A 27,689-nucleotide genomic window follows, 5' to 3' on the forward strand; every position below is an offset into this window, starting at 1 on the left:
TCAGGAACATTTTGTCTTTTTTGCAGACCCTCAGAAAATTTAGCTGTATTTCAATACGAGTTCAGTTCATTTCTTGTTTACTGGTGTGTTTTTGACATTTAAGCGACAGTTTGCGGGCCCTGATTTGGTGGAGGTCTACCAAAATCTTCCAATTTGGCCGCCAAAAATGCGCCTTGTGTCATTTAATGGAGCATCAGGGGAGACAAATCTTAAATTTACCATCAACCGAGTTTTCCTATCATAGGCTACTTACAGATCATAATCCCTGCAGAAATTTACTGTTCGCCAATTTCTGCCAAACTCTCCCAGATTCTTTGGCCTGAATTTACTCTCTTTTTCCTCGTACTTTTTCGCCACTCTTTCACGTTTTGTCATTTCTTCAGTGTGTAGGCCCAGTGGTAATACTCACCACCGTGTCGTGTTTTCCAGTAGACAATGGAGTCGTTAGTTGCAATGAAACGGAGCAAGAACCGAGCTTTCATCACTTTAAGTCCAGTAATTTGTTCATTTCTTAAAGAGGCATCGTGTTAAATGTGACCGGCTGTAATGCAATAACCTCACTGCTTTTCACAAAAGGCCGGTGGAACCCAATATCTGCTTGCAAGATGTTATCACTCAAATGTTAAACGGGGTGACCACTCGGAAGAACAAAGAGTGAGGTAGAAGGGGTTAAATTTGACAATATTTTCTGAATGGCAAAAATGTAACCAGAAATGTTCATAAAAGAATTATAATCACACGTGATCACAGGCATTGAAATACAAACAGGCTTTAGGGGGTCGTTACCTGCTTATTTATCATTTCTTCTTCTTTTATTATTATTATTGTCATTATTGTTATTATTATGAATATAATAATAATAATAATAATAATAAATATTATTACTATTATTATTATTATTACTAATATTATTATATGACATAAAATAAAATAGAACAATTAATTAACAAATTCAATGAAAAATGAAACGCCTGAAAAACTGAGCCAATTCGAAATGGGTATATCTGCAGGAATGTGGAGCGGATGGCTGTGTGAATGTTCAATATTTTCACATGCTGCTTGTCAGAAAACTTTACCATCTTAATTAGGTGGTTACCGTGAGTTGACTGGTAGTTCTATAGAAGTGTTAGCTACACTTTGGTTAATGCGGTGAGCGCTCGTCGTGTCAGAAAAAAACAAGGGCAGCACCTTTACATTGGCCGGGCCATTTTCTTAAGGGCTGCACAGAGCCTACATAAATATAATGCCTACAGGGTGCTGATGCTGGTGCAGTGATGGCAGGCCTGAATACTCTGCGTTTTAATTAGCCTCTGCCTCTCTGTCTGCAGCCACGAGCAATCAATGTACCTGAACCACAGACTAGGCCTCGATCACTCTCAGAACAATAAAGCAGCGCTGGTTTGCGATTGAGTTGTGGGAGCTGTAGTAATGCGGAGCACAGGGAAAGGCCGGTCTGTTTTGTATAGAACTACATTATTATTATTATTATTATTATTATTATTATCCCTGCTTCTTTTTAATCAAACGTGCCTACTGGGTCCAGCGTTAGGCTGAAGGCGTGGTTTCCCTTTCTTCCCTCGAGGCAGAGGGAAAGCAGAGTGGCAACATGCTCTCACCACACAGAGCCCAGTCAATGCAGACAGTCCAACAAATCCAAATAAGTGCAGTGGTGGGAGTACTGGTGTTCGAAGCAGGGCTTTAGTTTATCGTGGTGAATTAAATAAGATAAACATATAGATATTTGATATTAGTCACTTTTAAATAAACAAAAGCTATGTTTTACTATTTTGTAGCCTACGTACTGTGCACTACTGGAGACGTGCCAAGTAACTGACGATTAACTAACATCTGTTTTATGCAATATAATATGCTGTGTTCTATACAGTATAACGTTGATTGCTCTGATGCAGAGTGTCAGCTTTTGAGTATTGATTCATTTGTTAAAAAGGAATTAGTGGTGCATATGGGCCTCGTTGTTTATTCAGTGTCATGCAAAAGTGAAAGTGAGTTTGAACAAATCCTCTACAGGGACATAAACTTAAATGTAAATATTTTCTGCACATTTAGACGCAATTCCCAAATTATTTCAGAATTTATCAATTAAAATAACATAAATACAACGTATTTAATGTGACTGCATTTTACACACATTTTTTGCAATGTGTTAAATTGAGCTACTGAACAGTACTGATGTTTAGAATTTGCAGAATATGAAAACGTCTTATTATAACTTCTTATAACCTCACAAAATCAACAACGCGTTTGCATAAAACTGTACAATATAACGTCCATTTAATTGTTTATTCATTTATTTTTCAAATTATCTATTTATTCATTCATTTACAGTTAACACTTTGACATTCTCGTGCGACCATGGCCCCTGGGGTTCAGTGAAGGTCAGATAGAAAGCTTCGAAGTTATTCGTATTTATTTATTTATTTTATTTGGTGTTTATTTGGTATTTGGTATTTATCATGTGAATGCACTGCAATGCAGTAAAAAAGTTGTACTCAGTAAATAATAGTTTCATGTACTCGAGGCTTTTTGTGCTCAAGTGCACACCAAACCGTCCTTCACCATATTTTGGTCAATATTTCGGTTATAGGGTCACATATTACAAAAAAAAAGGAAATACTACAACATGTAAGAATGGTCTTCAGCTACAGTCACCTAAAGTTTTCTTTTTCAAAGGGCAAGTAAAGGGAAAAAAACGAATGTAAAATGATCGGTTCCTCAGAGGGATATATATATCAGAGTCGTTTATCCAAGTTGAGAACTTTTGTAAACCATTGAAATCCCTCTAAATGGTAAATGGCCGTTTCCTCTCTCAGTGTAATCTGAGCCGGGCAGAGTGAGGGCGCTAGAATAACGCAGAACTGCACAGACCTCCTCCTCCAGCACAACACACACACACACACACACACACACACACTCGGCAGCTGCTGAAGTTACTTTTACAATCATCTACACTGTGGAAAAACAGACAAATAAACAAACAAACATTCATGCATTAATAGATTAAATACACTGTAAAAATAATGGTGCTTCAAGGGATTATTTAAACGAAAGAACCAGATTTGTGAAAGAGACGCGTTGGTGTGAAGGAAATTGTAAATGTTAAAATGACATTTTCTTGATGTAAAGATTTTTTACGAATGTATCAGGTTCTTCACACTAACAGATCGCTTTTACTATTGTGGAACCAAAAATAGGTCTTCGCTGAAAGAACCATTGGTAGCTCTTCTATTTTAAAAAGTGGAAAATTGCACCTGTTCTTTACCGATATTAGTCTGTAAAGTTGCAGGGTCACTCAGTCACATAACAACAACAGCAATAATAATATTTAAAATAAACTATCAATATTACAATAATAAAGAACAAATAATACATTGTCATTATGATTAAAGTAGCATAATAATAATAACAATAATAATAATAATAATAATAATAATAATAATAATAATATTGATGATTATTATTGTTGTTAATATGATTGTTGTTAATATGATTGTTGTTACTGATCATTATTGTTGTAATGTTTATATCCATTTAATTTACCATTATGAAGTACCTATATAAGCTATAACATAACACATAACGTGTCGCTGGTCAAACGTGTGTGTTATTATATCATTTCTATTCGCTGCGCTACAGCTAATTATAGCTCAAATTCATTATATTTATTAGCTATGTAATGTGAACTGCTGTTCTTGACGGAAGATCTCCACACTGTGCAGAACCTGCAGTAGTTAGATAGAGATGGAGGTCGCTGGTTTCTGTAGTGTGTATAGTTGTATTAAATGAGTTTAAATTAGTGACCGGTTTGAAAAACACGTGACAGGACGTGAAAAATATTTTAATGAGAGTGTGTAAAGTATCGACCTGTCAAGTTAAACAAACAATTTGTAGCCTGACAAAGTGAGGTTGTTTAAGTACAAAGTGGAGTCAGTCCCATTCAGACCCTCTCTCTCACTGAGCCCAACGATCACACACACCGTTTTCTCGAGCTCCTAAAATAAAATCCCAACTCCCAACATATATGTTTAGGCTCCCCCGTCGGCAAGGGAGTATAAATAAGTATTATAAAGTCGACTTCACTGAGCTTTTACATCTAACTTTAGAACTTGTTTGTGTGAGAATAGCAGAACTTAATGGACCCATACAAACATAACCACAGTGTTCGTCAAAGCACCTGCAACACAGGCCTGATCATTATGATGTATGGTCCACAATAAAACACAGAGGCCACCTAACGGTTTTAATGTGACATCCGTTTACTTTGTAATACTTAGAACGGTTTATTAACGGTAAATTAAGATTATTAAAATCATATTTTGCGCTGCTCTTGTAAATAAGTCCCATTATATATGCCTCTCTCTCTCTCTCTCTCTCTCTCTATCTCTCTGATATCGTATAGGAAAGCAGCCGTTCTGTGTCTCTATAAAAATAACCGCCATCACTCTCAGACATGCCAATCACAACCCAGCCCTGACTCCGAGCTTTGAGGCTCTGATGATCTGTAGCCCGTGGAGCCTGAGGTCTGGGGGTTAACTGCAGACCCCCTCAGTTCGGAAGGCGAGATTCTTTATCCACACCATGAATCATTCCTGTGGGCCTGCATGGTGTAAATGTGTTTATTTAAACGACAAACACTGTTTAGCATTGACGACACGCAAAGACCTGAGCGCGCGTTGCCCGCAGTCCACTCTGCTCTTTCGCAGGCCTTAAATAATCTATTTATTCCAGCTGTGAAATAAAAACCCATGCGTCTGAACTTCATTCTAGACGTACATATGCGCGACTTTCTAACCTTACCCGAGAACGAGACCGAATGCAATCATATACTTTATCACTATATTATATAGCTTTACTAGTGTAGATTAAAAAGTGAACACACTGGGTGTTAATGTATTTATTTATTTGTTGTTTGATCGGTATTATTAGCTATATGCTCGCCAGTAGGCTCATCTTCACTCAGCAGTGTCTCGGCTCTGCTTTGCTGCCTCTGGCATCTCTCTGGAGCTGCTCAGCTGTGAGGCAGTGTGCAGAATCACGGCTCTGCTGCTATCACATGTCACACTCCCAGCGCGGCTCGCCTCTCCGAAACGGGATCACCAACAGGCCGACACAGAAGCCTGCCGACTGGGATGAATTCCCTCTAGCCACTATCATACGACAGGAAACTATTACAGCGTGCCCGCGGCTTGCTTCTGATAATCATTTCTCTGTAAATTAGCCCATGTTCTCCACAGCGACTCGATAAGCCGCTTCTCGCGTATTTCGTCTTAAAACGACATAAAGTTCCTTTATATTATTGTTAATATCGTACTGCATTTACACAGTACGCAGACTACATCGAGTACTCCTTCATCTGAGTCTTCACTAGTGTTTTTTTTTTTATTGTGAACATATGGACGCCCCTGGAGCTTATTTTATATATTCATGTCACTTTCAGTCAGTGGTGCGCTATAATGAATTTCCTATCATTACTTCCATTGTTATTAGAGTCTAACCTCTACTGTTGGGAGCAGCAATAGCAGCTAACATTATAGCCATAGGGAATAATAATGAGTACAATAACAGCAACAACAACAACAACAACAACACCAAATAATAATAATAATAATAATAATAATAATAATAATAATAATAATACCAGCAACAACAATGACAACACTAATAATAATAATAATAATAATAATAATAATAATAATAATGATAACAATGATAACATCATTGTTATCATTGTTGTTATTATTGTTGTTACCATTATTATTTGATTGTATTATTATTAATAATAATGCTGGTATTATCGTTATTTTTATCATTATTATTGATATCATTATTGCTATTATTGTTGTTGCTGTAGATATTGTTGGTGCAATGAGAAACGTAACTGGGTGATTGAACTGTGACTTTTAGAAAAAGACAATTATTCAAGCAATAACTGCAAAAATGGCACAAACAACCAACGTTCGTGCATGACATTAACCTGCAAAGATGACCTCTTAGATCGTTCATTTGGGTAGAGGCACGTCATGATTATTGTAGACTATGCACGGTTTCAGTGACGATTTTTTGCAGACACATCAGTTTGAACCCAACCCTTCACAAATCTTGCTCTACATTATATCATGTTGTCTCTTTTACACACAATACAAGCTTACGCTCAGGCCCCTTATTTATCTCGCCCCCTCCCCAACCACCCCCTCCCCAAGACAAGCTAAAACACCATCTCTTAAAAGCTGGGCTACTTTCACCTGCTTTTTAGTCCCCCAGCAGAAGAATGGAGATATTTTTTCCGATTCCGTACTGTTGGGGTGAGGCAGGTTGTCTGTCAGTGTAGTATAGGCGACAGTCTGTCTACAAGCCGTAAGCTGATCTGCAGAGTGCTGGAGGAAAACGGGCAAGATTCCTGGCCTGCAAGCCGAGATATTGATCTACCTCAGGCACCTAAACAAAGCCTCACCTGTTTCCCTTGTCCATACTTTATTTTATGCCGTCTAATGCTTGTTTTGTTTGACATTTCTTTTATTTCCACGGATCCTAGCTTTGATACACGTTTTGGGGGGAGTGCTACATAAACACGGCGTTGTACCTGAACGTCCACAATCTCTGGAGCGGCATGCCGCCACCCCTTCCGAAAATAACACCCTCCAGTTGTCTTTACCGTTCAGTCTGGCTGGGTAAATAAAAAGTTTTCATTCGGCCGGGGGCAGGGTCCAATAACACCCAACTCGAGATAAAAACTAATTACTCCCATTATGGCGCACCAGTCGACTTTTCATAAACATGGATCTGCTAAAAGCGCCTGTATTATTTAGCAGGTCCAACTCCTTGAGCTCGCTTGTACAACATATCAAGATTAGTTTCAGATCTTGTAGGGCTGTTCCCTTCTCCAGTGGTGGCGGAGATTCCGCCATCCAGCGCTTTATCAGCCGTGTTCCCCACACGGGGCTGCTGACAGACAGCCAGCAGCCAAGGCAGGGAAGCGAGGTGCCTTTTGCCAAAGAGGCTAATCACATATTCCTCTGTAAATAATGCATTGTCAGAAGCAAATGTTGGCCATTTGTTCGCGGCATAATATTTGCAACGCTCCTGGAAACGAACGAGAATTTTATTCTTCTGACATGTTCAACTTGTTGATGCAGTGAAACAGCGAGGAACACTGGTATAATTTAGCTTGACAAAATGTTGGAGATTCCAGGTATACATATATATGATATTTATAGAAACGAAAGGCATTTGACAGATCTGGACAGTATATTCAAACTTCACCTATTAAACCAAATACTGTTCGCTCACATATACACGACTGGAGGTGATTAATTATCATACAGGACTAATGAAGACAATAGACCAATGACTGCTGTCCATAATTATCTAAATTACTCATTATGCATGATTCATTATACTTTTCAATGATAGTCGACATGTTCCACTTATAAAACATACGTTTTTACCGATTTCTCTCTTTTTTTTTTTTTTTACTTTTGACAGCAGTGGTATAAATACGGCAACAAAGCTTCTTCAGCAAGCTCTTTCGAATGTGCTAAAAACGATTTGCTCGATGCTACAGCAGAACCAATTTGGTTCTCTAAAATCCTACAATGGATGCTTCTTTACAGAACCATCTTTGTAAGTGAAATGTGTGAACGTGAAGAACCTTTTTAGAGTTGAATAAAATCTACGAAGACCCCTTAAACTCATATAAAGCCATTATGTGAAGACTTTATAAACCTCTAAGTGTTTTTTCTACAACTTTGCTCAAAGAACCCATTGTGGTACCATTATTTGCAGCTGGCATGCAAATGTACTACACCATGGAAGGACAATCCCAAAGCCCACTGTTACACCTGTGAAGCAGCTCACTGGAAATCGGTAGCGTTGAGTTAAATGGTGAAGATGTTGTCAGTTCAAAGATAGAAGACAGGGGTTTGTCAGTGCATCAGCTTTTGGAAAGAGAGGCACTTTTTAGGCTGACATAAACAGGTGCCTCAACCAGACTCACTAATCTCTCAACAAACAAGCCAAGCTTTTCAAATCCACCCACTACACAAGACAATGTGTTCAAATGTATGCATTTTTGCAGTTGATTCCAGGCTAGGCACTTGAAACTAAAAGCAAGGTTGTGCAAACAGCAATGGTGCTCGAACTGACAAGTGAACTTCGATTTGAGGAATAAAGCATGAACGAGCTGGACGTTCAGTGGTATGGATTCAGAGGCAAGGCGATTAATCCTGAGGGAGTCAACGTGTCTAGGTAGGATGGCTAGTTTGCAGCTAAATGGGCTACCGAGCACAGACCAGAGGCCGACGGGCCTCAGTCTCCCAATGGGGCACCAAAGAGAATGAATGGGCAACGAGAGGGTCCCGGTGTATAGAACTACCGTTGTGCACCTGAGCAAAGCACTTAACCCTAAGTTGAGTGCTGCATCATGTTACGCTGGTCCCCGTAACCCCTCCTCCATCCAGGGCACCGCTGCAAAAAGAGGAACTGTTCTCTGGGAGTTTTCCCAGGTTATAGAAAGGTATTAGGGGTAAATGGAAAGCAGGGTAGGTTGAAGTTGCGGAGCGGCAAAAATGGCTGACATTAAAGGGCCAAACGCTTTGAAGCCGAGTCAATGAAAAAAAAATATATATACACACATAAGGGGGGTTCTATAAGGGTTCTTTAGTAAAGTCGGGGGTTCTGTTCATGAAACCATTACAACTCAAAGAACCATTTGCATGCTTAAATGCCTGGTTAGATGGCAATTAAATTACAAGGAAAAACTCTTATTTGCTTATAACTTATTTGCTCTCTCGTTTCACTGTTGTCACAGAACATATAGAACCTTCAGGCGTAATTATTAACAGAATCAAACAAAAATCCATAAACGCTGTGTGTGCCCGGCGGTATGTGTGCCTGGATTAGAGGAATGTGCGCTTGCAAGGAAAGATGGTTGTTTAGGTGCAAGACGCAGATATTCCAATAATTCACAGCAAGAATGAGTGTGTAGAAAAAGAGAGAGTAACCCTGTCTGCGGTGAGGAGTCCTGGCCTTCGAGTTGTGTGGAAGTGAGGGTGTCTGGGGTGCCCTCCTACTGACCTAAGCCCTGTCCCTCTAATGCTTGGTGCACAAGCCCGTGACACACTGAATAGTTTTCACCATTCATCCCTGTCAGAGTGATTGCACTTCAAGGAGTGAAAGAGACAGGGAGGGAGAAAAAAAGGAAACAGAGAGGGAAAGAGGGAGAGAGATTAGGTCACACTTGTTTGTCTAATTTGATAGATGATTATGTTATGTGAAACACACACACACACACATATATGTATATATATATATATATATATATATATATATATATATATGTATATATACATATATATATATATATATATATATATATATATATATCAGACGTTGGGTGTTAACTGTATTTTATAATGTTTGTATATATAATCGTCTAAGTCCTTAGGTTTGTAACTGCTTCCCAACTGTTCACACGCTAGACACAAATAAACAAGCAAACAACTGCAGTGGCAGCGGCTACAAAAACAACAACAACAACAACAACAACAACAACAACAAGCAGTTACATTTCTCATTACTGTGAAAGAATGTCACCAGTCCTAATTTTAATTCTAGTACTTACATACATACCAGTGATCTTCTACAAAATACAGTGGAATATAATCAGTGTAAATAGATTATATTTTACATTAGATTTACACTCTAAACAACTCAACTCAATAACAAACCTCTTGCTTCCTATGTGTGTTCTGACAACCACGTATGTCCTAGATGTTTTCTTTTTTAGTCCGCAGGAATTCAATGACCATAATTATTTTTTTATTTAACGTTATTTAACATTAAAATAATCATCTGAACAACCTCAGACAGATATGGTTGCATTTATTTAGAAGAATTATCGTTCCAGTTCAAGACTAAATTGGAACACTTTGTTGGACTTTAACTGAAAGTTAGTTTTGAAGGATCTATAAAACCCCTCGAAAAATCCATTGATAAAAACAATAACCAGTACTAGTCTTCTGCGTTGTGGGATTCTCGGTATAAAAGTTTAAATGTTCAATACTAGGAACATCTTGAAAATGAAAACGTGTACGTGAAAGCCTAAATGTAATGTAATTTTTGTTGTTTTTTACAGTAAAATACAAACACACACATTTCACTATACATGATATACAACGATTAATTCACCATTATACACGATAATAACAGAAATGTGTGATATGTGTGGTTTCATTGTTGTTAAATACAATTTATTACAATAAATACGTTTAGAAATAAATGTTTTTACTGTTTTTACTATTCCAGCGCGGTGAAGGAAAGCTCACTTTTGCCATGCTGTGGGAGGTAGACGTTTGTTGTAAATAATCGTTACATTTCTTGATATCCCCCCTTAATGTACTATTTCATTTGAATTTGTATTAAATGGAATTTTTGTAACTCAAAAAATTCTGTGCGTTGACACTTAAACCTTCATAACCTTTCATGAAAAGCTTTCTAGAGTCAGGATCCAAAACACGAATTCATTCTACACAAGACGAGACAGTGTGGATTATGTCAAAACTCGAAAATCAGTGATTTTTTGGCTCACTGTTACCTTTTGCATTCTTTCTATATTCTGCAACCAAACACCTGCTTGTCAACATTTTTAATCCCCAGTTGGTTCCAAATGATTTACTTATTTAAAAACATGCCCTTGTATTCAATTCCGAAATACGCGGGTTACGTCTAGATACCTTGTTAAGATTGCATTCTTTGATTTGCTCCGTATCTTGAGCACCAATAGCATTAGTAGAACCACTATTTTTAAAGCCACGTTGAATCACGCCAACGTTGCAAATCGTTTCTTCTCGTGCCTTGCTATTATGAACCATGTAGCATCTGCTTGTGTTGTTCCATCGTCACTATTCCTCTTCGGTGCCAAAAGGATGGAAGAGAGAGGGAGGGGGGAGAAAGAGAGAGAGAGAGAGAGAGAGAGAGAGAGAGAGAGAGAGAGAGAGAGAGAGAGAGAGATGTGCATGAAGCAAAAGAGAGAAATAACAGTCTTAAATTTGTCATTGTCTTCCTCCTGCATGTCTGGCAGTGTGTGCTGCAGTAGCCTGAATCCACCCCGTGATGCGCTCCTCACTCACGCTGAGAATGTTTACAGTCGTAATCAAGGTCCATGTAACTTGTTTGTGAAATGTTTTGCCTTTATGTTTTAGAGGTGCTATACAATTTGCAAATAGTAGGGCATGAAGTCACAGTTTGATTAAATTGCTGTCAGTACGAGAAAGGGAAAAAGAAAACAGAGGCATTGTGCATAAAGACACCGGGAACGCTGTTTTGCAACCTTTTACAACATGTCGAAATCTTTCCCTTACGGTTCTGTCATTTCTAGTCAACCTAACTTACACTCCAGCTTCTGTTAAACATGGATAAAATACCACGTTTAATAAATAATGGTTAATAAAAGCCTGTTTGTTGGGATATACTCTTTCTGTTATACATAGCAAAAATGTGGTGCCGTCACTTAAAGGCGGTAGTAACTCGGCTGGCGTCTTACTATTAGACGTTCAATGTACTTACAAATGCACGTTAGCACGATTCCATTACTCTCGGAATTAGAGCACCGTGTTTTTTATTGTATGTGTGGCCTTTGCAAGAAGGAAAATGTGCATTATTTTATGTCTGCAAATGTTTTTTTTTTTTTTAATGAAGGGTGAAATCTGTGAACTACTATTAGGGCTCCTGGGTTATTCGCAATGTTTTCCAACAGTTCTCCCAGTTTGCTGACAAGTGAGACTGATGCCTAAATAGTATCTTTTCTGCGTGTGTTTGTGTGTGTTGCAGCGTGAGAGCTCAAGGGAGCCCTTCACCGAGCCTGTTCCACTGCTACACACACACATACACACAGAGGGGGGACCCAAAGCATCAATGTTACAACAGCTACTTTAATGAGAAAAGATTTCTTGTGATTATTTACCATGGAGGAAACGAACATCAAGCGTATCTCTGTGTGTGTGTGTGTGTTTGTGCCCATTACGCGTATTCGCCCATGTGCCACGGAGGCTTTTGCTTTTTGCACACCCAAAGGCTCGACTCCCAGTGGACACATCTCCAGAGATGTCCGCTTCAAGGTGTCTTTTAGTGTGTGTCTACACCGAACAAAGTAAACAACACATGTCTCATTCGAGCACACAGAGGAATAGGGGAGATACAGCCTCTCAATGAGATAATGAGAGGTTTTGCTGCGTTCTTGGTAAACACCATATGCCACAGAGGAAACAAGCGACAAAAATGTAACTCTTTTTAGACGTCAGCCTTAACGTTGGTTATTTAATTTAGCTGTCAATAAACAGTAAACATTAATCGTATTTTTATTCTTGAGTAACAACTTTCAAGCCCACATCCGCCGCTGCCCTAAACACTCGTGACAGGAGCTACTCTATTGCAGCCTTGCAGTGCAGCTCTCTCACTCCCCTGCGCTCACACCTGAAAGAGCAACAAATAAGAAGTGCCTATCCCTCTCTCTCTCTCTCTCTCTCTCTCTCTCTCTCTCTCTCTCTTTCTCTTTCGCCCGTGCTGCGATGGCTTCATAAAAATCAGAGGAAATAAAAGAATGCAGTCGCCGCCTGGCCTCCCCCAGCTGGGCGGACACGCGGAGCCCGAGCTGCCCCTGCCACCAATTTCACACACCAATTATCTACTTGGATTCATGGGAGTTGACTAAACAAACAGCAGCCCCGCCGCGCCGCTCCGGTTCTATGAGTTGGGGGGGATCAATTCTTCATCGCAAAGCGCCATCAATGATTAGCCGTACAGTAATGCAAGACCCTATCGATCACACAGCTCGTGTCTTAAAACAAATCCATTTATGCACCTGTTTACTTATTTAGCACCGCTCTTAATTACCCCACCCGCGCAGTTTGGCGCGTTGACCCACAGTTAGGCCCAAAGCTGTTTACAGCAATTATCATTCACATGTTTGCTTTTTTGTTGCTTTTCTACCCCCCCCCCCCTCCCCTCCCTCACTCTCTCTAGCTCTCTCGCTTTCTCACAAACCACATCAGCAGACTGTCGTGGTCAGACCACAGTCAATTTCACGTGTGCAGCTATTAGGGCAGACATGGCTTCAGCGCCTGAAAGGGAAGAAAGGGAGAGAAGAAGAAGAAAGAAAAAAATCAATGCCACCGTGATTAGACCGATGACAGCAAATTCACAGTTTCATCCAGGAGTGTTCAGACAGAGACGAGGTGTACGGCAAATAAGTCGCACTTGTCTGCACACAAAGGAAAAGTCCTCCCGTCTTTGTTTATAAGGTGCAAAGATTAGAAATGAACGTGGAGGGGGGTTGGGGGGGTTGGGAGGGAGTCTGGGGACATATTCTGTCTGTTTTCATCGTCAGCGTTTCATGAAAGGATATTTGCGACAATTTTTCGGAGCAATTGTGTAGCCTGGAGACAGCCACTCAATACAGTTGATATTAACCAACCGTCTTGCTTTCGACTTTCCTTACCTCCAACTCCCTCCAGAAATAATCATCGCACAATGAAAAGAGTGCCTAAACTGATCGAGTTCGTCTCCTGGCCGCTCTGTCAATTCGACAATGGGCGATTCGATAAGAAGACATTAACGTTATTTCTCCACCCGCCTTTGAACTATGTTCGCTTCTCTCGCGCTGTTTTTGCAGCCTAAACTATTTCTTTTGCCACAACTCTCCCCCAGACAGATGCGGGGGGCTGTCCTTTTGTGTGCTAATTGCGGTCGTTTTCGTTTGGAGAACTTTTTGCTGGGCGAGAAAATGGAATGACCCCCCCACACACACACACACACCCACTCCCAGTCTAAAAACGAGGGTCTTTGGCCATGGAGCCCGAGATCAATCCGCAGCCCCCCCCCCCCCCCCCATGGATATTATTAAACAGCATGGGGCGCTCGGGAGAGGCGCGCGGCCTTCCGGGGCTGCGCGCGACCCAGTGGCTCCTCGCGCACTGCAACAGGGCAATTGTTGACGCGCTTTTTTCTCTCCCCCACCCTCAACCAATCAGCGGCTCTCCTGCGGCCGCAGCTGCCATGGCAACGCGCTCCTTTTACCCGCCACCCCTCAATCCCACACTCACTCACCGAGTTGTGGCTTCTACCGTGATTGGCGCGAACCGGGGAAACGAGGGACAGAGGCCCTAACTAAACATGAGCGGTCATCCGCCGACGGCTGATCTCTGTGATAAAATAATACATAAATAAAAATGAGAGCCGATCAGCGTGTCACAGGTTCATTTAAAGACGCACATGCGCTTAAAAAAGAGACCATGGACAAGATAAGGTTGCGCCAGCTGCGACTGTGAGTGTGTATGAGGCGTTTGTTAGGATTACAGTTGTGCATAAAATTGAGACGTTTAACAACACAGGTTCAGCCACATCCTATGGGAACCAGACATACAATGGCGAACTCAACAAGAGAAAGGGCTATTCTGTCAGATTCCGTCTTTACCACTGATGTTCAGCATGACTGTAGATCAATCGAGCTATTAAGATGTTGGCTGGAGTACCACGATGATGCAGATATAAACCCCTTTTTATATTTTGACGGTGCCTAAAAATGGCATGACCAATGTCACTGTCGACTTGACAAAGGAAAATGGATTTCATCATGAAATTATGAAATTTCAAATAGTTTTTTCGGTTTTCAAATTTAATTAAATCAGATTCTAGTCTGACTTGCAAATAAATCGGATCTAGTGTGTCAGTGTGAACATGACCTTGTTGCTCACTAAGCAGACATGCCTAAAAGCCTTTTTAAGCGTATGTGTGTGCGTTTGTCACAGTAGCCGGGCTCTTACACAGTCTTAACAAGGTTTAAATTACATTTTAATAAATATATTTTTTCACCACCTCTAGGCTTAGACATCCTTTACAAATTTAGCAAAGTTCCGGCCCAAATACGGCAATGAACGATGGTCCAATGTGAGCCGAGTGCATGAAATATTAAGCTAGGCTAGATGAGAATATGATGGCAGTTTAAATGCAGGTGAGATGCTGACATTTCAGAGATATGACTGCTTTATCATAACATACAATATTTAAGCCCAATATTGCCGGGTGTGGTCACTGGTGCCTATATAACAACTTTATTTGTGCTTTATTTATGAACACAACTGTTCGTTTCTAAATTTAATATGACTTCACCTCTCTTTCTCTCAGGAGTCTGTAGGTCTGTAGCACCACTGGTTAACCGCACAGTGCGGGTTATTAGCATGGTGGGTAATTTATTTTTTTTATTCAAATAGGCCATAGTCAGTTGTTATGCTAACAAATAACATTTACATGAATATCTTGGTTTACTGTTGTGCTTAAACCTTAGTGCTCTGACACAGCATTGTAAAGACACCAACCCAACCGCTTACTGAATTAATACCATCAGCTCACCAGCTAACGTTAGCCTCAAAGAGTTGGCCACACTAGTATCCCACCAAACATTCCACCAAAGCTAACAAACAAAAGCAACACTTTCCCAGCAAAAGTATTTTTGATTTATATTCAAAATTGGCGCTTATTTAACTATTAGGGTTTATGGGTTTATCAGCTGCGTTATTGACTAGCTCACAGTAACAACACAGCCAACAGGCTGACTATCATCATTAACTTACAACGCCTGAAGAAGTCGAATACAACAATTAACAGCATCTGAGGAACTAGTCTGACTATGTCTGACAGGAATTGGTACATAAACTTCTATAAAAATAGCTTTACTGCTTTAATGTGCGATTTATTTTAAATAACAGCAATATTGTAAAGTTTTTTTTCCCTGAGCTGTTGGTGAGTGATACAATTGGCTTGCTGAAGTTGTATTTGTCAGTTTCCATTATCCCACTGGTGGCTCAATGGTTATTGGTATGGTCATAGTATTTGTCAATTTAGAGTTGAAAATTAAAGTATTTTAATAAGACATTAATGATCTCCGTGTAATAATTGTATTACTGCTGGCTAACTTTACAGGTCGCTTCATTATTCTGAATAAGGAGTTTATTGAGTGCAGATTGTCTCATGTATTTCGTATTCTAAGCTAACTCATCTTCTCTTTACAAATTGTAAGAAACATGCCAATAAAAACAGCACGCCGAAGCGTAAATAATATGATGTATTATGAGTAAGATTACATTTAAATTGAACAGCTTATCACTGATAAGCAGTAATTATGTTAAAGTAATCCATAATCAAACGAATAATAAACAACACAATGCAAAGAATCGCCAAAATATTTTACTTGCAGTTTAATACATTTAAAATTAACAATTTACAGACAGACAGACGACCAAGAAAATGTGCTGCCACGAATTCACAAACTCTTGATCTTCGGTGAAATGTAATCAGTGTGATTAATCAGAGCATTTAAAAATAGGCAGTAGTGAACATATTTGTAAATATAAACAGGACATCGTATTTGGGGGGGGGGGTGTTTAATACGTATAGTACTATGGACATATAAACTTAAACAATAAGGTTAATTAAACGTAAATTAAAAGGTATGTAAATTAAATCCAAACGGCCACAGAAATCACACACTCTTAAATGTAGAAATATTCAGTGGAGATTTGTCCGTTTTTAAAACATGCGCAAAATGTAAAAATGTTTGTGAATATTTCCTGCATCCCCGAATACGTTTAAAAGTGGTCTGCTTTGACAAGGAATCTGTATTGTCTGGACCAAACTGATGGAATACGGACCACAGCTGTGGGTCTCCCTGACATCACGTTCGTTGGGTAAGACTGAACTATAGGCCGTGTTACCTTAAATCTAATGCATTCAGCAGTGACTACCATGTAGTCAACCATCGTTTTCTTCTGGAACCCTCAACTCTGCATTCAGCAGGAAAGGTGAGTGCATCTCGTGCTTCTGATCAAGTCGCCATGGTCCTCACGTGCTTGTTCACTCACTTTGGGGTGTGTTGTGGATGTGTAGAGCTTATACACACATACACACACACTCGAGCTCACTCGCCTCATTATCTTAATCCGCTGCTTTCACCTGCGCCCAGCTCCGGCAGGAACGCTCTCATATGTCAACCTGCTGGCCACAACGAGCCGCCGCTGCACCACTAAAACCCGGTAAGCGATATCTCAGGGTGTCATGCTGAAAATTGGACTTGGATTTGACTGGATAGTCTCTCCACGGTGAGGAGCAGGCCACAGTAGACGACTTTATTCAAAACAGATGTGCTCCAACACAAAGCTCGGGAGTGTGTGTGTGTTTTCAGACGAGTAATCTGTGTGTAGAAGAGACAAAGAATTAATCAAATGTGTTTAGGGTTATTGTGGGGTCATTTGAAGAGGAACATGTTAGAAGGAAAAAAATGAGTAGCAGTTGTTGAAGCATTCATACTAAACACAAACATACACACACATGCTATATTAGTTTGTGTAGTAGTATAGTAGTAGTATATTTAGTTTGAATGCTTCAACAACTGCTACTCACTTATTTTTATTCTTACATGTTCCTCTTCAAATGACCCCTCAATAACCCTAAACACATCTGATTAATTCTTTGTCTCTTCTACATATGTATGTGTGTGTGTGTGTGTGTGTGTGTGTGTGTATGTGCATGCTTAGCTCAAGGTCACAGTTAGGGGCATTTAGCAGAGGGTGGGCCCTCAAGACCACTAATGGAATAACATCAGTAAGAATAGTTTGCATGTGTCGGTCTGCCACTGAAACACATATTAGAGAGTAATTAAGTGACCTTCAACACAACTCTTGACAGATTAATATGCACCTGACATTCTGGAGGTGTTGCTGATACTGTAGAAGCAAACGCTGCAATGTGATTCCTTTCCTGAAAAGATGATGATTTATGTTCATGACAAGAAACAATTTTCTAGGGAAAGCAAAGAAATGATAAGGAAGGTTTCATTTTCCTTACTACCAGTGGGAAAGAGGTCCTTTGAGGTGTCTTTCAAAACATTTTTCTCAAGTCAGTCGAGACCATGCATCATATTACAAAGAATTATGTAAAAAAGTGTGTTTTTTATACAAAGAAATATCATGCCAGAGACTGGATGCTTTACATTTCAAACAACAGAGACAAAATGGGCCTCCAGGCCCAGAACCTGGTGGATCTTTGGAGTTCAGATCTAAACAAAATATACTTGGTTTCTAAGTAGGTAATCAATTTAACACAGGAAAAGGTGACATACTGCTACACCTTTTTAGCATTTAACATGTATCAGTTAACAAATACCTAATTGCTGTCTGCTACATGAACCTTTATTTGTTTTCTTCAGATGTTCTCCCATCTGATAGCGTTAGAATGAAAATTGTACAATAACTGATGAAAAAAAACTATGAATGCAGATCAAATGAGTTAAAAACACTGAAAACATGACATAAAACTGATCACAGTTGACATCTGCATGTAACTACACATTGACAGCAGTCTTGAGTTATCGTTAGCCTTTTCACCAACTTAAACACATGTAATACACTGAGACTAAAGTGTTGGCTTGAGACCCAAGTGTTGGTTACAGAACACCTCCACTCACAGCAACAGCTGCTAAGCCCACTTTGCCATCACCTCCCAAGCCATGCCAAGCACAGCAGAGGTAAAGCCGTGCAGCCAGGGGAAAAGGGTGCTAATTTATGCTTTATTAGGTTCGAGCACAGCCCCATGATATATAATACTAATATGGCTGTGGTTTCAAGCTCTGAAGTTGCATGGTGAAATGGACCACACATGCTCAGTCATGCAACTCTTGACCTATTTGCAGTCAAAAGCATGTTACACCACAACCTAAATAAGCAGCCTCAAAAGTGTTTGATAAACGTAATGAGTGACACAGATTTCCTGCATTAGCTTGAGCTGTTTTTAATATATGGGATACGGGACAGTTTTAAACAACGTGTGTCTGTTAGTACTGAAGTACGTAGAGCTGGGTGGTGCTGTAAAAATTCAGTATCATGATATTTTTTAAACATGTCAAAGTATCATGGTGTGAAATGATGTTTGTTGTTATGTTTGAATGAATAAAGATCTGGTACTCTGGTACTCTAAAAGGAAGAAGCTTGTCTTGATTGTACTGCACACGGATTCTTCTGTTTTTCTCCTAAATGACATCACATGGAAACTTTCATAGTATGGTAAACAAACCAAAAAGAAAACAGAAAAGTGTCTAGACAGAAAATGTTCTCTTTAGTTTGTTTACATGTTTTTGAACTGTTTATTTCAAACAATATGAAGTGATTTTCTCGTACCTGACAACTTTACATTGCGAAACCAAAATGTTGTATAAAGTGAAACCTGACATAGAGCTGAGAGGTACTAATATCATGCATTATCATAATATTTCCCAGATTTGTCAGTATAATTGAGCCAAATGATGTTCCTGAGTACTGGCATTGGTAATCTGTGCTAAAAGAATGTCTTCCAAACCCAAAATAACTTTTCTTAAAAATGCACCAAATCCTTTTTAGATTAAAAAAAAAACTGATTTCTTGAAACTTACATTTTGGTTCTTGTTTTTGTGTGTTTTTGCAATTGCTTTTTAAAAACATTCTGTAGCACCTCACCAGTGACACACATTCTAGCTGTCAGATCCTGGATGTGTAAAGTGCACAAAACAGAAGAGAATAAATAAATGAATAAATAAATACTGCTTGGGATCAGGGATGGTGTTCATTATAGAAGAGTATGTTATCATGGATATAATCTCTGTTATCAGTCAGTACTGCTAAAACCTAACCTTCACATCACCATGACCATACTAGTATAGACTGTCCAGCACTAAACAAAGGCTTAACCTGGCTGTGTCAAAGTGGAAGCCGATTTAGATGCATAAATAGCTTAAAATCAACAGCTCACAGCTGAAGAAGGAAATGGCTAGTAAAAAGCACCCAACTGAAAATTCAATTCAGAGGAGAGCAAGACCTTCCTTTGATAAACCAGTATTTTATTTATTTTCTTTTTCTTTTTTCTTTTGCACTTTACTGGTAATTATAAGAAGAAAATAGGTATGAAAACTAGATGTTCAAAAAACCTTCCTTGATATTGACATTGTCTTCATGGGCCCCCATGCAAATAGTAATTTAAATAATGCTGAGAGAAAAGATAAACAAAAAATGGTGCACTAATGATGCTTTACTGACCAGAAAATATATGTAAGCCCACAATGCCATCTTAAGAAAATACATGTAAGCCCACAATGCCAGCTCAAGAAAATACACATAAACCCACAATGCCAACTTAAGAAATACATGTAAGCCCATAATGCCAACCCACAACGTTTAGTTTTCATCATTTACCAAGTATTAAACCATGGCGAAAAATCAAAGACCAAAAGGTGATTTGCTGAGTGTAATGCAGAAGATTCAGGGGGTACATTTTTGCGCAAAACAGCACAAAGGAAATGTATGTTTCACGCATCCTGAACATTCTGCAACAGATTGGAGACATTTGCCAGTGTTCGTGATGCACATAATTCAGTAGCTCTGGGAGATAGGCATGATTGCAAAAACACGAGTTATTCCAGTAGCTTTAGTCCCCTTTCATGCCAATCTCCTAATGCAGACAGGAGAGTCTTTTTCTGGGGAGAGTAATTTCAGGTATTATTCTTAATTCAGATGTACTTGGAGGATCTATTGTATGAGGAATATGTTTTGTTATTTGAGAGCGCCATTAAAGACATTTCACTTTGTTACACTCCGTTTTATAGCCTTCACACAGAGCAGGAACGAGAGAGGGCATACATTAGCACCATTTCAGCCTTTAAAGCTGCCACGAATTGCACGAGCTAGATGAGAATGTCTTTCAACTGTTGAAAGATGTCCTTTTATAGTGTTTCAGAAGTCACCAATATGAAATAGTGCGCTGTTATCTGGCAGTAAAATTAGCTTACAACTATTAGGACAACAGCAGTCACTGAACACTTGAAGACTTTGTTAAGTGGCACAGATTTTTCGCTTAGTGTTTCAGAGTGATTGTTTATAGTTTTCTATATATAGCTATTGCAGCAGGGAATCTATGGAATTCATAATGCATTCTTGTATGATTTCAATGATGCTTGCCCTGTTATATACAACACAGCTAATACTTATTAGAGGTCAACGATTCCTGAATGTTTTAATCACTCAGAAGAATCCACAAATAGGCAATAATGCATATTTTGTTGAATATTAAAGTTACTGGGAATCATCAATGCAACATTTTACTCAGTCTTCACAGTATAATCTCCAGTTTAACATGATATTGCCATATTCCATGGCTCACTATATCACAACTCTCCATGTATGATAAACTCTAAAACCCTGACTTCTATTGCTCAGATGTATCAATGTTGTATGAAATACGTGTCAAATTTATTTTTCATTGTAACAAATATGTCATGTTGTAGCCAGATGTAAAGTTAATGGGCCCAGTGGATGTGTAAGTATGAAGCACAGCTTTGGGAGCCAGATGTTCAGTGTAAGAGAGTGAGGAATGGGAGCCTTCTGGATCTTCTGATTGTGGGAGTGATTGGAGACGATAGACCAACAAGAAGACAGAGCCCAGCTGGAGGACTCTTTAACATGCTCTCCCTCACTCTCTGTGTTGCGTTCTGCTTTTGTATTTCTGGACCTCCATTCACAATGACGTGTGTATTGCTGAGAGTGGTTCCGAAATGTATGCAAAGAGAAAACAAGAAAGTGATTTTACCTGACTTTAGATGACCTAAAATGATTGGGAAATGCATGTTCATCAACAATGTCATTGGAAATGCTAATTGTGCAGTATTTACCAAGCATTAAAGTCATGTCGAGTAATCAAGGACCAGAAGGTGACATGTTCAGAGTGTTCATGGGACAAACATCACAAAGATATGGTCTCTGTATGGGTTTAATCAATAGCAAGGTACACTGTTAAACGTATAAGATCCTTGAGGAAATGTTGGAGGTTCTTCTGTTTGAAACAGAGCCTCTTAAGGGGCCTTTTTGAAGGTTCCTCAAAGAACCATAAGAGGTTCCTCCAGAGTTTTAAATTAAAAAACCTACAAATGTCCCTCAAGGATCTTATACTTTTCAACGTTCTTTAATGCATAAAGGGTAACACTTTACTGTAGGGCACAATTCATATAGCTGCATGACTCCTAAATGGGCCTTTCATGAAACTGACATTAACCTATATAATTTATATAAAGGCTTGTTCCAACAAGTATATTTGTAAAACAATTTCTGGGATCAAATGACACTGATTAATGACATCAGACCCTTGTTGGAATAAGCCTTTATCTATTTAGTTTTGTGTATCAACTTTTGTTGATGATCTTATTGATTTAATATGAAGGGTTTTGCAAATGCATTAATTGTCATTTCCATCTATAAAAATGTAATATAGGTATTTCAGTGCTTTATTTACAATAATTAGAAAACAATGTACATGCAATAATCAAAAATTCTGCCAACAGACAGTTTACACAGGGTTTTGGGATTCATGTGCAAATGCAGAAATGATGGTCACATCTGAAACATACAAAGTCTGTGCAGTCCTTTTTGTGAGTACAGTATCATCATGCCATATTTCTCTCACAAGGAATGAAGGAGTAGGAACTCACTTGGCCATTACATCTTTGGCCAAAGCTTAGATTTCAGGTGCCTGGTCAGATGACTCAGTTGCCTAAACGCCAGCGTCTGTCCAGAAGAGGGGCCCTTTCTGAGCATAAGCATCACAAAAGGGGCCTCCGACGAGTGTTGCTAAATGTCCTCTCCTCACTGTGCACTTTTAGCATAAACAGTGTGCAAGAACGGATTCATAGGGCGCACCTGGAGCGAGGCAGAAATCTGTGCTTAGAGCTGACATGCTAGGCCCCGAGGCATTGGGCCAGGGGAAGGAGGCTCAGAAGAGAAGAGGGAGGTAAAGTGAGATATTACTCTCTAATTATTTGAACGAGTGGCTGTTGATGGAGAAGAACAGGCTTGGGGGAAGCTGAGGGATTGGGTCTTTGGCGCTGTAAGCTAGCCGCCAACCACCCCCTCTCAAGTCTCTGGTGGGGAATTCATCAAGCAAGAGGAGAAGGATGATACCAAACACTGGAAAACATTGTTACCAGTGATAAGCTAATGACTGAGGAAAAAAGGTCAGGGGGGAGTGAAGTCACAGACTATTCTGAAATCAGGGAAGTGAAGTATTTGGGCAATTACTTGCAATTATGATGGCATGACTCTGATTCTTACAGAAAGAAACTTCTAGAAAGCATTTTGCCAGTGAGGGATTTCAGCCAAACAGAGCACAAGACCAAATGTCAAAGAAAATGTTTTCATACAACAGGGATTTTCTTTTGGTGTTTATGAACACTTGCATTTTAACAAGGAAGGAAATCTTATTTTTTTTCATTTTTTATAACTGTCTTTGTAGAGCCCTGCTTCTTTATTAGAAAGAGAAATAAAGCTTATTGTGGCACTAGTAAGGGTCCATATCACACATTTCATTGTTTTCATAATATTTGTGTGCTAATATAACAACAAAAACCACAATCCGTTTTTACATGATCATTTTTCAACCTCTCTATTCCTTAAAATGAAGCAGGTTATTTCTGTGCCTTTGAGAATGATATTTGTAAACAACCTTGTTTCTGGTTGGTTGCCATGTATTGTGCCTTATTTAAAAAGCAGCCCAGGTTGAAACATTCATTCTAAATTAAGCAGAACTGGGCAGAGCTAAACAGTAGTTGGTTAAATAAATGTAACCAGTTTTTATGACATTACAAAAACAATTGTTACTTGGGCGGGTGCGTAAATGTTATATTTTGACACTTTGACACAAGTTCTTATCAATGAAATGCATCAAACTGGTAGTTTTTTTTCTTTTTTTAAAGCCTCTGACACTGGATTTTGTGTCTTTCTTCTGATGATTTGTCCACAAATCTGTTGCTGTAGATTATAATAGTGCAGAAGCACTCCAGCATCTGCTAAACCTTCCTGAAGTTCTTTTTCAGTCAAACAGGGGTTTTGCATTTCAAGCAATTTTTTTTAAAATGTCTAGGTCTTCCAGACCTCAACTTATCTTCCACCACCTATGTTAATGCCCATTTCTTAATTACATTATTATTTTTTTTGCTAACTTTTTTATAGTCTTTTCCTGCTTTGTAGTCATTCATTATTTTCAGAATGCTAGGCAGCTGGTCAGAGGCACCCATGGCTGCTGATTGTTGGCATCATCTGGCCTTTTCTAATGATGATTGTGAACAAGCAATAACCCTACAAGTTATTAAAAGTCCTGGAACATTTGTACGTTTCTCATTTTCCTTTTCTTTTTTACTCTACAATTGTAAAAAAAAAAAAAAAACAACAACAACAAAAAACTAAAGAATGTTTATTCTTGCTTTTGGGAAATCAGTTTATCTTCTGCTCACTTAACTTTTCACACCAACAGAAATTTTGACTAAGGGTGCCCAAACGTTTGCATGTTCCTGTACTGGGCCCTGGTTGACCCATGGTCAAATAGAATATACATAGAATGTCTTATATTCATAGAGCTTTCTGAGTTAAAATAAGTTAACATTGTTTACAGAGAACACATTTTGAAAAATCACTACAATATTTTTTGCTTAATTTAACATCATTGGCATGTTTATGCAAAATATATTTACATATGTAGTTAGTCAGGTTGATTAGTATTTAAATAGTGACCCATTTTTATATATCTCAGCGGATGTAAAGCAATCAAGATGTGATTGAAGTGTAGACATTCAGTTTTAATCGATGAGATTAATTAAAATATTTAATTAACAATTTAAAAATTACAGATTTTTACATGTAGGTTCACAGGCTTATAGCATTTGGACTAACAAACATAATTACAAACATAAGAAATAATTTTCCATACTTTGATGCATATTCTTGCTACATGTAATCTACAGACATCACCAAATGCAGAGTTTCCTCCCTTAAGATGCTTTGCCAGGCATTCATTGAAGCCACTCCAGTTGCTGCTTGTTTGTGGGTATTTTTGCTTTCCTCAGTAAGTAAAAACCATACTAAACTGTGTCAACCATTTGAGAAAATTCAATTTGTCATTATCTATCTGTACAAGTTTGCAGCATTTGGCTAGTGACCCAGTTCTATTGGCAGCCATGCATAACAATAACAACAATTACAATGCCTCCGCCATGTTTGACAGATGATGATGTTTCAGATCTCAACCCTTAATTATAACTCTCCATACTGAGTGTAATTTTGGTTTCATCTGTTTAAAAACAATCTTGTTTCAGAACAGGTTAGACACTTTTTAATGTTTTCCAGCAGTCTAATCTGGCCTTTTCACCAATAAAAAAAATCTGTGATCATCTACTTAAGTTGTCTTCTGTGGTCTTCTAGGCATTGGTGTTGCTGAGTGTGCCACTGTATTCCTTTTTTTAATGATTCAAATCTTGTTATTGTTTTTAGCCTAATGATGCCAGGCTTGCCTATTTGGACCATATATTTCTATGAACAGCTACTAAAGGCAAATTGAACACATGGAATCAACTCCAGACATTTTATGTGCTTGATTTGTCATGAAATAATGAGGGGACATGGCTAGTTTTTGTATTCCCTCTAATTTGTTCTATTCACAATGGATGTCACTTTGAATTACAGAAATGTTATAACTTTATGTTACCGACCTTATACCTTATTGCTCTTCATAATCAGAAAACAAATGCATTGATCAGCATCATTAGAGCACTGCCATTTAGCACACAAGTGAATTGTACTCTTTTTTTCAGACCAGTCCAATTTCTAATCCTTTATTGCCATGCCAAGATCAACAGAGTATTGAAATCTTGAAAAACACAGTTTTACTTCAGAAGACAGCTGACAACAACAATTTTAGCCATCATATACGAAATGTTTACTTCCTTTCGCTGTCTCATTGCATCATGCATTAGGATATTGGTAATTAAAGTTTTTCTTTTGCTGTTTGCTATTGCTCCATCACTCTTAGCACAGTATTTCGGCAGCATGAAGCACCCTTAATGAATGGAGGCAACAGAAGCATGGGCTGCATAAATTGACACTAGAGTAGTGTGCCCAATATCACCCTGCCCCCGTGGGAGCTGGGAAGAGGAGTGTGTATGTGTGTGTGTGCTGTTTTCCATTTTTAATATTTGCACACATTTTTTTCTGCTCTGAAAATAACAGTCCCTTGTGTGTGCACACACACTCGAATGACAGGAACGAAACTGTTAGCTAGCTGTTCAGAAACTCTTACCCCAAGATGTTTGGGAAAGTTTTCTAACAAATGACAGAATTTAATTTACACCCTTTTATTTAAAAAATAAGGTAGCTTTCAGAACTGTAGTACCAACATCTACAAGGTCCTTGTGAAAAGTGCTAGTGAAAGTTACTCAGAGAAGAGACTATAGGTTCTGTTGACTTCTCGAAATCAGGATTGTTCTCAGGAGTGCTCTTAAAAAAATTCATTTATACATGGTTTTCTTGGATGCACAGTTCCTGATTCTTAGGATGTTTGTATTATTATTATTTGTTTGTGTTATTTTTGTTTGTTTCCAAAAGTTTAAAAATGTATAAACAAACAAAAGAGACTATTTCGTGTATTGTTTAACAGAGAAATCTGTGTGTATGTAGCACAACCTTTTATATAAATCCAGTTATTAATAATATGTTAGGAAAATCTTCTGTAAAATCATTATAGTTCGAGTTAAATGGGTGTTTAAGCTCTCATGAAAGAGAAAAAAAAATCTAAGAATCTAAAATCTAAGACTAATATAGACTGTGGAATATGTAATGACCATTCCATACTTTCTCTGGTTGCTACCTGTTTTTTTGGCGTGTTGAAGCTGAATGAATATCTTAATCCATCTTAAACAGCACAGAAAGTTTTAATAATTTGATTTAACATTAGGACAGTGGTTTGTTATGTCTGTCAAAATTAAGTGATGAATAAACCAACAAAAATTGTCCAACACTGCATGGAAAAATATTTTATTACACTCCCATTGACTTCTTTTGTAAATCTTCCATTTTGAAGATTTTTGCATGACATGATGATTTTGGAGCATTGCTGTAATGATTTGATTGCATTCAGCAATGAAAACAGGTCAGGATGTTGAATGTTCACCAGCCCACCTCATCCCCATCTCCTTAACCCGTCCCAGTCGTATTGGATGGAGCACCATCATCCTAAAGAACACAGTTCCACTGCTTCACAGCTCAATGCTGGAGTCTTCATACAATTCTAGCCCATGCCTGCCATTATGTGTTGTGTGTGTGTGTGTGTGTGTGTGTGTGTGTTTATGTATATATAAATACAGTCAGACCACCATTTTTGTTCTCTTTTTCCTCTGTACACACAGCCTGGACTCAAGAGGAATTTGTAAATATGTGACTAGAAGACCATTTCAAGATTTGTAGAATGTGTACTAAATATAGACAGACTCTCATACATATGCATGAATTACAGACGCAACTCATACATATAGAAATCAAATGATTTGAACAGAGAATATTACAAAGCAGTGAAATTCTATGTCCTGAACTTAAACCTCAACCTAAACCTGAACTAAACCTACTTAACTTAAAGCTTAAATTTTAACCTCAACCTGTAGAATTGGAACGCTAGGAATATGTCTCTATCAATAACCAGTGACCACTGAATTGTCCCTAGCAATATTATTAATAAAAAAAATAAATGCAATAGTCCATCAGTCTGTAACTACTCTGTTTGCTGCTCAG

The 27,689-nt window shown here is 38.5% G+C and overlaps 1 protein-coding gene across 1 annotated transcript in view; it reads left to right on the plus strand.

Annotated features, from left to right (window-relative positions):
* The first annotated feature begins 2,966 nt into the window (after positions 1–2,966).
* The window catches only part of scfd1 (sec1 family domain containing 1), a 292,319-nt gene continuing 267,596 nt past the window's right edge, over positions 2,967–27,689 (plus strand). Inside the window, exon 1 of the mRNA XM_072689832.1 lies at positions 2,967–2,985. The gene's annotated coding sequence lies outside the window, so the exon portion shown is untranslated. The remainder of the gene's footprint in view (positions 2,986–27,689) is intronic.

The sequence above is a fragment of the Salminus brasiliensis genome, chromosome 10, assembly GCF_030463535.1.
Source record: "Salminus brasiliensis chromosome 10, fSalBra1.hap2, whole genome shotgun sequence".
Lineage (NCBI taxonomy): Eukaryota > Metazoa > Chordata > Actinopteri > Characiformes > Bryconidae > Salminus > Salminus brasiliensis.